A 10007-nucleotide genomic window follows, 5' to 3' on the forward strand; every position below is an offset into this window, starting at 1 on the left:
AAAAAGGAATACACAGTTGGAATTTTGGGCTAATTTTCTCATTATGTTTTGAGAAGTCAAGTTTCCTATTGAAATGCACCTTATATATATCCTCATTTGTGTTTTAAATGCTCTCTTATTACAGAACATTCTAGATGCAGAATGGCTCATTATTTCCATCCAAAAATTTGCAAAACTAAGTAAGCACCATTCTGTTGGATTCCAAAGAAATGTTGAAGGATTACAAAAGTTTAAGCCTGGAGAAATAGCAAAGTTCATCTAATGTAGTACTTTGTAGACTTTGTTAAATTAGAATTTAGGTTTAAAATATGTATTTTTGTTTTGTTTGTAATTTTATATTCTATAGGATACTAAAAAATTATTTTTAAGTAGAGGGATTAATGGACAAATTCCCAAATGATTCTTGCATTCTATTTTCCTAGAATATTCTTTCAAGAGAGTTATAATTAGAACATAGTTAATAGATAATTCCCATAGTTCATGTATACCATGTTAATGTGAATAATCTAGACAGAGTTGCTAACAAATGGATGATATCAATTTATAAATTTAGGAAAACAGCAATTTCCTCTCTGTTTGTTTCTAGCTCTCTGCTCTCTCTGTTCATTTCTAGCTCTCTCTCTCTCTCTCTGTTCGATTCTAGCTCTCTCTCTCTGTTCTTACCTCTCTCTCTCTCTGTTCTTTTCTAGCTCTCTCTGCTCTAGCTCTTTCCTATCTTTTCAAGCTCTCTCTCATTCCCAGCCACGTGGAGTGCGAACCTTGCCTGGTCCCAGCAGGCCTACTGAATAAACCTACCCCTTACCTGAATACCACGTGCATGCTGGTGCTGTCCTTACTCGGCTACCTCTTTTTAAAAAACCTAACATAAATGGTGCCGTGACTCGGATAAAGAGCTTAAAGTCAGGATAGCTGGGATTTCTCTCTGTTTTTTTTCCCTCTTTTTTCTTTTTTTGTTTGCTTTTTCCTTTTTTGCTCTGAGGAATACCCACAGTTCTGACGGCCTTTTGCGAACCAGTCTGTCTGTGGCGGAAACAGCGCATCAATACCATTGCTGGCCTTCACATCCATGTCCACACCACTTCTCTACTCTGGCCCTGGTAACTGAGGCCCAACCATCTGATGTGCTTTGTTAGCAAAGATGTCTAAATGTTGTCAAAATTTTAGGTTTTGAGATTTGCCTTTTTTTGTTTTGTGTTGTGTATTCTACTACTGACTACATGGTTCTAAAATACTGGGCATATCTATGCTAAAATTCTCATCACGTCTAATGAGTTTTGTCATTGCAGAATATTTGTTGGTCAGTTCTTGATAGGAGCAGGTAAGCTCTACTTATTCTACTTGATCTCCTTGTTGCTTTAATTGGAAATAACAAAGGGCTTTTGTGGCAAAGATTTCAGTTCAAAGCCAGCTCGGGCTGAAAAATCCCTAAGACTCCATCTTCCAGCTAAACTCTGCAAGTGATACTATAACTCAAAGTGGTTCAGTGCTAGCCTTGAGCAGAAGTGCTCAGGGACAGTGCCCAGGCCTTGAGTTCAAACCTCCTTGAACACTGAAAGTGTTATTGTAACTCAACGTGGTAGAGCACTAGCCTTGAGCAGAAGTGCTCAGGGACTCTGCCCACACATGGAGTTCAAATCTTGAATACCAACTGGGAGAAGCCATCTGAGCAACCAGCACCTAGACTCAGCCAGTCTGGGGAACAAGGAAACATGGAGAGGACTAAGAGGAGATAATATCACATCAGCTACTTTGTGCCTGCACTTTCAAAATTAACCAGAGCCGGGAGGTCAGTGGAAGTAAGAAGCCTATCCAGCCAATGGTTATACCTGTCTACATATTAACTGAACAGGAATTTATATTCTTGCCTTTGTCACCTGACTTCTCTACTTAGTCGCCAGATGTCAGAAGTAGGTAGGGACATTTCTACCAACATTTTCAGCCCCAAGTCCTTCCTCTTGCCATTTATTTGCCGTTTAGTATTTTTTTTCCAGCCGCTCAATGCTCATGAGACTTCTCCAGACTTCACCCAAGGACTCAATCCACCAAGGGACAGCTACTGCTCACTGCCTTCTGGGAGGGGACTAAATTCCAGCCTTTTGCCCCTATTGTCCATGCCCCTTGTCAGCAGGAAGTAGCCAGAGAGAATCCTTGCCCTATTTCAAGATTATTAAAAGGCTGGAATGTAAGGTCCACCCCTAGATGGCTAGCAGACTCCACCCTCCTCACAGCAAAGTCTCCACCCAGTACCTGCGTTACCTAGGCAACTGGGATGCCTAGAAGAGGTCACATCTGAATTTGATGTGGCCACGCCTTTCCCCGCCCATACCCTAGATAAGGCCTACCACAGGCCCAGGCGCTCTCTCTGTTCCTTTCTAGCTCTCTGCTCTCTCTGTTCATTTCTAGATCTCTCTCTCTCTCTGTTCTATTCTAGCTCTCTCTCTCTGTTCTTACCTCTCTCTCTGTTCTTTTCTAGTTCTCTCTGCTCTAGCTCTTTCCTCTCTTTTCCAGCTCTTTCTAATTCCCAGCCACGTGGAGTGCCAACCTTGCCTGGTCCCAGCAGGCCTACTGAATAAACCTACCCCTTACCTGAAAAAAAAAAAAGAAAAACAGCAATTTTTGAGGGTTTGGTTTAAAATGGTATGAAGAGAGTAGTTGTGTGACATCTTCTTTTTTCAACCTCTAAGTAACACAGGAAGCCATTTCCTTATTTACGTGCCTCTGTATACATTGAGAAAAATGCTAGGTTTGGGGTTTGTACTCAACATTGTTTTTGTTTTATTGGTTTGCCTAGAGCTTGAACTCTTGGCCTGGACAGTGCCTCTGAGTCTGTTTATGCTCAAGGCTCATGCCCTATCACTTCAAGTTCAGTGCCACTTGTGTCTGGCTTTTGTGGAGAAGTATATTGGAGATAAGATTCTAAGAAACCTTCCTGCCAGGGTGGGTTTTGAACCATAATTTTCCAATCTTAGCTTCCTGAATATCTATGATAATTAAAAAAGTATAAATATAAATAATATTTGCAAGTGATCTGATCTCAAGAATACCAGTGGAGGAAAAATTATGCATCTCAGGTTATTGTGGTATTCTTTCCAGAACACGGAGGGCATCACATTAGCAGAGGTGTATTATTTTTCACAATAGAGATAAGCTATTCATGATATGAATTAAGGAATTTTAGGGTGCCCCTTACAAGTTGGAAACTGTTGGGCTAGGATGACTTCATGGCATAAATCTTGGGATTGATAGTCATAGAAATAACAGCTTACTCTGATAAAAAAATGCTTACTCTTGATGAATTATTACAGATGCTTCATAGTTTTATCCTCTACCAGAATGTGGCTATTTTTCTATTGACTTCTCTATCTGTACACTCCATTGGAAACTGCATCTATTGCAGAATTTTATAACATGCAAAAAAGTACTGTTTTGAATCTCTAACATATGGAATGTTGAGAATTTAAAAAGGAGTAATTATGAGTAGTTATTTGTCATATGAATTTTGAAGCAAATATATAATCTGTCCTCTTAACAAATTATTTAATTTTAAAAGTTATGGGTTTCCATAGCATTAAAGTGTTTTTCTGTTTTAGAATAAGAAAGTAATAAATTTATTCTTTTTTGAAAAATTCGGCAAGTATATTATGAAAATATTTTCTAGTTGGATAACAATCACGTTGATGACCCTCTGGTAAAAAAGAGGTAATCAATTTGAATTAGATGTCAAATAGAATTGATTTTTAAAATATTGCTACCTAAAGAATAATATTTACTGTGCCAATACAGTGAAATTACATTGTACGCAGCTTATTTTTTCAATTTTATTATCAAATTGATGTACAGTGAGGTTACAGTAATTGTAAGGTAGTGAATAAAAAACATTTCAAACTTGTTACCCCTCCTTCATTTTTCTCACAGTTTTCCTTCACCCCTTCACCCCTCACAAGTTTATAAGGTACATTTCCAACATATTGTCTTGTGAGTGTTGCTATTGCATTGGTTTTCCCTTTGTCTTTTGTCTCACCATTTTGCTTTTCCTCTTCCCTTCCCTATTTAAGGTAAATGCATACACAATACAAAATCAAATACAGCAGGAATGAACTATAGGGGAAAAACCCAAAGAAAACAAGTCACATAGTTCAACAAAAACAACAACCACAAATAAAAAAATCTGGTTCCATATCTTGGAATTCATTTTGCTTAGCATCAGCTTATATGGCTATATATACGCAGTACAAAGCTACTGGAAAATAATAGTTGCATGGACACTATATCATGAAAAGAGCATGTTAACTTTTGGATGTTAAAGGTGGAATTAGGATTGGTGAATTCGCGGTTCTGATAAAGAAATTTCAAGAGTTTTAAAGTATGACAGGTAAATTTGAATTGTTCAAAATTTTTAACAACTTAGCCTATTAAGAAAATTTAAAATTTCCTGGGAGAATAGGCTTTCATGCAAAGAAATCCATGGAGACTTAGTAGAGAGGAAGCAATGTGGGTGTAGATGGCTCTATTTCACACTAAACAAACCTCAGAAACATTGCTGTAAATACGGTTGGTTCCCTTGGAATCATCCTTACCCAGGAAATATATTCTCACTGTGTGAAACAAGGTTGTATTGGAATTTAAATTCAAGTTCTTAAAAAATAAGACATCAAAATTTGTGAATTTACCTTTAATTACCAAACAGTAATTCTCTGAAAAAGATAATTTGAGTCAAAATATTTAGGGAGAAAGTGCCCTCCAAAATGCAAGAAGGTGTTGGGTTTACACATTTCTGTTTGTAACACTTTCCACAATGTCTTTGCACTTGAAGCAGTGAAACAGAAAAAAATCTGATTATATAATTATGTAATTATATAATTATATAATTATATAATTCAAACCAATGATTTCACATTTCTAAGTGGCTCACAAAAAATAATATCTTTAATAACATGAGATAGTGAAGACTTCTCTTATTCCATAAGCCAAAATGTTTTGGGTTCAGAAAAGAATTGAGCAAATGGAAAAGGTAAGAAAACGTAGTTCTTAGAAGCCCTAGCTAAGCGTATTGGCTTTAGCAGTGAAGGGAGTCCAAAAATTTTATATAAATTGTATTAATATTTTTTGGAGCTTCCGGTCGTGGGGCCTGAACTCTGGGCCTGGGTCCCTCAGGTCTTCAGGTCAAGGCTAGTGCTCTACCACTTGAGCCACAGCACCACTTTCGGCTTTTTTTCTTTTTGCTTATGTGGTGCTGAGGAATCAAACCCAGGGTCTCAGGCATTCAAGGCAAGCACTCTACCAAAGAGCCAACTTCCCAGCCCTAAATTGTGTTAATATTTTTACTAACTAAAATGATTTTACGGAGCCTATTTGGCTCACTACAATGCCGAACAGATTGAATGGAGACATGGAAATACATTCCACATCCAAATGAGGCAACTTAAAGAGTTTTCAAAGACAAATCATGAAGATTTAACAGTGGTGGAGCCCATATAGTCCTTCAGCTTCACTAGACTTGAAGCCAAGATGCTGTGATTAATTGGAAATCAGGCAAGAGCTAAGAGGAGGACATAGAAGCAGGACATAGAAGAATTGACCTTTTGTAACAGACACTGTCTTTCTAGGTATAGGTGATTTAACTCTACTCTCCTCCATACATCTTGGTGAACAAATTCAAGACAAAGAGAAAAATAATCTATTGAAATAATTTTGCATAGAATAACTTCATTGTTCCTGATATGGTATCTAAGGAGAGTCTTACAATATAAGATAAAACTGCAGTATTTTTCAGTTTCCTCTAAGCATCTTCTTAGCAAAATATATCTTTTAGGTTAGAATTGATTGAACCAAAAAGTGATGGAGTACTTATGTTTGTGGGCACTTTAGACACAAGAAGACTTTCAAGGTAAGAGAAAAAATACAGCCAAATATTTGTGATCACAACTTCTTGGACTGTTTTCTGGAGACAAAGTTTTACATTACACTTCTTCTCATTGACATAGATGTTGTTTCATGGCAACCAAGTGCAAGAGGGAAGTTTCATAGACTCGCTTGGCCAATTAATCAGCATGAAAGAAGAAAATGGCAAATAATATTTAATGAATTACTTTGACCAATTACTTTGCCAGAGGAAAGAAGGAAAAATATAATTCAAAATCAATTGACTTAAAAGTATGAAGAAAGAGTAGTGAAGAAAGATTAGAGAAAATATGGAGGATTGTTTTCTCTCCAGTGGAGTAATGCGTTCTTGATCTTGTTTCTTCCATTCTATCTTCACAAGCTATCAAGTGTGTCTCACGACTGGATTATCCAGTTCAGACAGAGAACTCCTAGAAGAAAGATACTATTTGCAGGAGATGTAGGTGATTGTGATTTATAACCTTAGACAATCTATTTAAATCTGTTCAAAATTCTTTCCTATCCCAAATTTCTCTCTTTGGACAGCGTTGTTTGCTTTTCCCAAGACTACCCTTCATTAACTGCTTAAAATTTTGGGAAGAAATATTCATACTCTCTAGATATTTCTGGTTGGTTGTGATTTTTGTGTGTTTTTGTTTTTTGTTGTGTTTTTAAACTGAATTTCAAAAGGTTGTGCAAGTGTGTTACAATTAAATATATCCATCTAATTGTCCATTGCTCTTGGATCAGAGTCACTCCTTCCATCATTCTCAACCAAATGCTTCTCCAATATTTATTTCAGATTTACCACTTCCTTTATCATATGTGTACATTGAGTATTCTAGCTGTACTTGCCCCTTGTTCATTTTTCATTCATTCTATGTCTTTACTATAATTTCTTTCTGTTTTCAACTTCCTGATAGTCATCCTGTTAAACTGTCTATTAATACTTTGAAAGGTTTATATACATTTCATGGAGTTTCCATTCTGCATATGCTTGAACTGATGTCAGCTTATATTTCCATAATTCATTCATCTGCAGTAACAATTTGCAAGACTGGAGACGTGAAGCACTTAAACATGATTTTATTCTCATCCATTTGGAAGATTAATCTTCAGTCAAAAAGAAAGTTAAAAAATGCATAGAATGTACTCCTAGCTACCAATTTTTATAAATAGCTTTGTACAGTGGTGTGATTGTTTTATTTTACATGGTATAATATTTTTTACTACCTATAAGTTTTGGAAAAAGAAGAAAACTAAAATTTATTCCTATATAGGAATGTGATAGAAATAGAAGACAGATTTTATATTTGTCATATCTCTGATGAGTACCCATATCAAGACCTAAAGTCATATTTCTCCCTATGTTACACAGATAGGGAAAACATAATATTACATATGATAAGACAACTATTTGTGACATTTTAAAATGTGCCTTATTAAATGATGACATTTACTTTATTAGCAAACATTTTGGTTTGAAATTTGGCAGGCTGATCTATTTAACACATTTCTGGAAGGCTCCTATTGAAAAACACAAATTGTGGTTGGTTATTTCTAGACTTCAATGAATGGTTGAACGTGTTTGGCATTAGTGCTGGGTAAATAATTCAACTCTATTGTAACTTGCTCCCTACACATGAAAAACTTGTAATGTCACTAAGTATCATCTACTTGTCAAATGTTATTTTGGCGAATGTGATTTTAAAAAGTTAATTTGTAAAGGAATAACTTTCAGTCGATTAAATGTAGATTATCATTGGTTTGAGAGTGACATTTTATACCACTGAACCATGTTGTACTGAAGTCCCAGTGTTTTGCAGCACTAAGGATCTTCTCAATGTTTTTCTGAATTACATTTGAACTCTAAGTAAATTTTTCTGGATCTTGGTAGACCAATTATGGATCTATCCTTCCAGGAACTATTTTTTGGCCCACTTATGCTGGACTAAAATCTTTCATTAATCATAGCGGAGGGGTATTAAAAATAATCTTATGACACTTTGTGAACTTGCTCACTGATATGGGCTGGCCATCTGTAAGTTGAATGTTTGAATCATAGTACATACTCTCAAAATTTGTGATCTCATCTTTCATTTTAAGTTGCCTTGCATTTCACAATTGCTTACTGCTAAATCCTGCATCTCAAGGAATTGGGGCCCTGAAATATAGGAAATGAGAAATTGAAATGGGTCTTCAATTACTTTGTTGCATGTTGCATGGGCCTATGTGAGAAGTCTTGCCCTTGTTATCTGATGATGCAGGTAACTGGTACCTGGGATCATAGGAATCATTGGGTCGTGCAGAAGAATAATATTTGTTTGACATCTTATCAGAAAAATTTGAGCATAATCAGTAGGAATGCTTCAGAAATATGGAGAAAAACAGTTTGGAATCAGTGAATTAAAACAATAAACAGAGAAGCAGAGTAAAATCCCTTATAGATTAGAGGAAAACAAAATTGGTTTTTTACCATGTGAATTCAGAAAACCAAGAACAGTTTGAATGTATCACAAGTTTATACCAAAGACACTGCGTTAATACTTTTTATATTCTAATATACATTTTAAACCTAATTATTTGTATTCCAATTCTATTTATTGCAATAAATAAATTTTAATTTATTTGTGAAATTATCAACTAATTCTAGTAAGTTTCATTGTGTGAAATATAAAATCAGCACATATAAATATAAAATATATAACTATATATAATATAAGAAAAAAGACATATGTTTTGCATTGTTCTGTTGTGGTTACAGTATCAAAGGCAACTCTGTTTTAAAGTATTATTACATTATCTCTACCTCAGTGTTTGATAGAGTTGCACCTAAAGATTTACTATTTGTAGATTTACAGCCTGTAGGCAAGAGAAAACACTGTGATGAAAACATTACCAATTTAAGGCCTAATAATGAGAAGAAACATCTGGACTTCTCCTGCAACTATGAAAATATTTGGTGATAGTAATGCAGTAGTGTAACTTCCTACCTGGTAGGATGGTAGACAGGCCAGGATATTAAGTAATCATGAATATGATCGATTTTTTCCCCTTCTTGGCTTTAGTTACTTTTGAAATGTTAGATATAATAAACAATTATATTTTGATAAAATACCTTATAGTCTGAACAGTTATGACTGAATTGTTCATCTCTCTATGATCCCTTGTAAGTAAGATTAGTGTTGTTCAAGTAAAACAATCTATGGTGTCAGGGTAAGATATTCTGATTGGTCTGTTCCTACATGGAAGAAGAATAAAGGGTCAGGTAGACATTTGTGCCAGTAAGACCTCACTTGGGAAAATGTCAAATGCAGAAGGTTAGAAGTAGCTCTTAAGCAAGGCTTACTTTGAATCCATTAGCTCCACAAAGCTAATTCAGTTGGATCAATTAGTACATGAAAAAGCCATCACCTTTGGACCTAGCAATAAATTATTGAAAGTATGATCAAATTCCAAATGAAAAAGACTTAAAATTGTCATTGACAAAAAAAAATTGCAAATGTGAGCATTAAGATGAACAATATATTTTTTTTTCCACTATTCACAGAATTTTAGGGAAATAAGATCAGTAGCATTGTCAGGAACAATATAGTTTCCTTATTACAAGTAGGCAACGGTGGATATAAGTCTGTATAAAGATTGCATCATTAACTGCTTAAATTTGGAAGATACTACATGCTTCAGCAGCACGTATTCCCAATTACAATACAGAGATTAACATGGCAATTGCACAAGGATGATATGAAAATTTGTGAAGTATTCCGTATTTTTCTTTCTTCAGATGCAAGAAATGAAAAACATTTATTAAAAAGTTGATTACAAAATAACAAGTGTAACAACATACGTAATTCATATAATTAAATTTAGTTTGACATCAGTGTATTAAATCTTCACCTCAGAAAGGCGTTTACATACCATAAACTTTACAAAACTTTTGAAATTAGACAACATTGTCATTTTATCCCAAAGAAAAATAATATTAGGACCTAGGAAAAAAAGGAATCTAAAACTATCTATATGGAATGCAATCTGAAAGGACACATTATACAAACATAGAATATTTTAAAATATTCTTTTTCAGACAAGCACCAGAAATACTTTAGTTTCTGTACTATTCATTTAAA

General features: G+C 35.0%; 1 pseudogene; it reads left to right on the plus strand.

Annotated features, from left to right (window-relative positions):
- The first annotated feature begins 9558 nt into the window (after positions 1-9558).
- Positions 9559-9654, plus strand: LOC138829382 (U6 spliceosomal RNA; annotated as a pseudogene).
- Positions 9655-10007: the final 353 nt, after the last annotated feature.

Source organism: Dipodomys merriami, unplaced genomic scaffold, assembly GCF_024711535.1.
Source record: "Dipodomys merriami isolate MVZ:Mamm:240054 unplaced genomic scaffold, mDipMer1.0.p SCAF_170, whole genome shotgun sequence".
NCBI lineage: Eukaryota > Metazoa > Chordata > Mammalia > Rodentia > Heteromyidae > Dipodomys > Dipodomys merriami.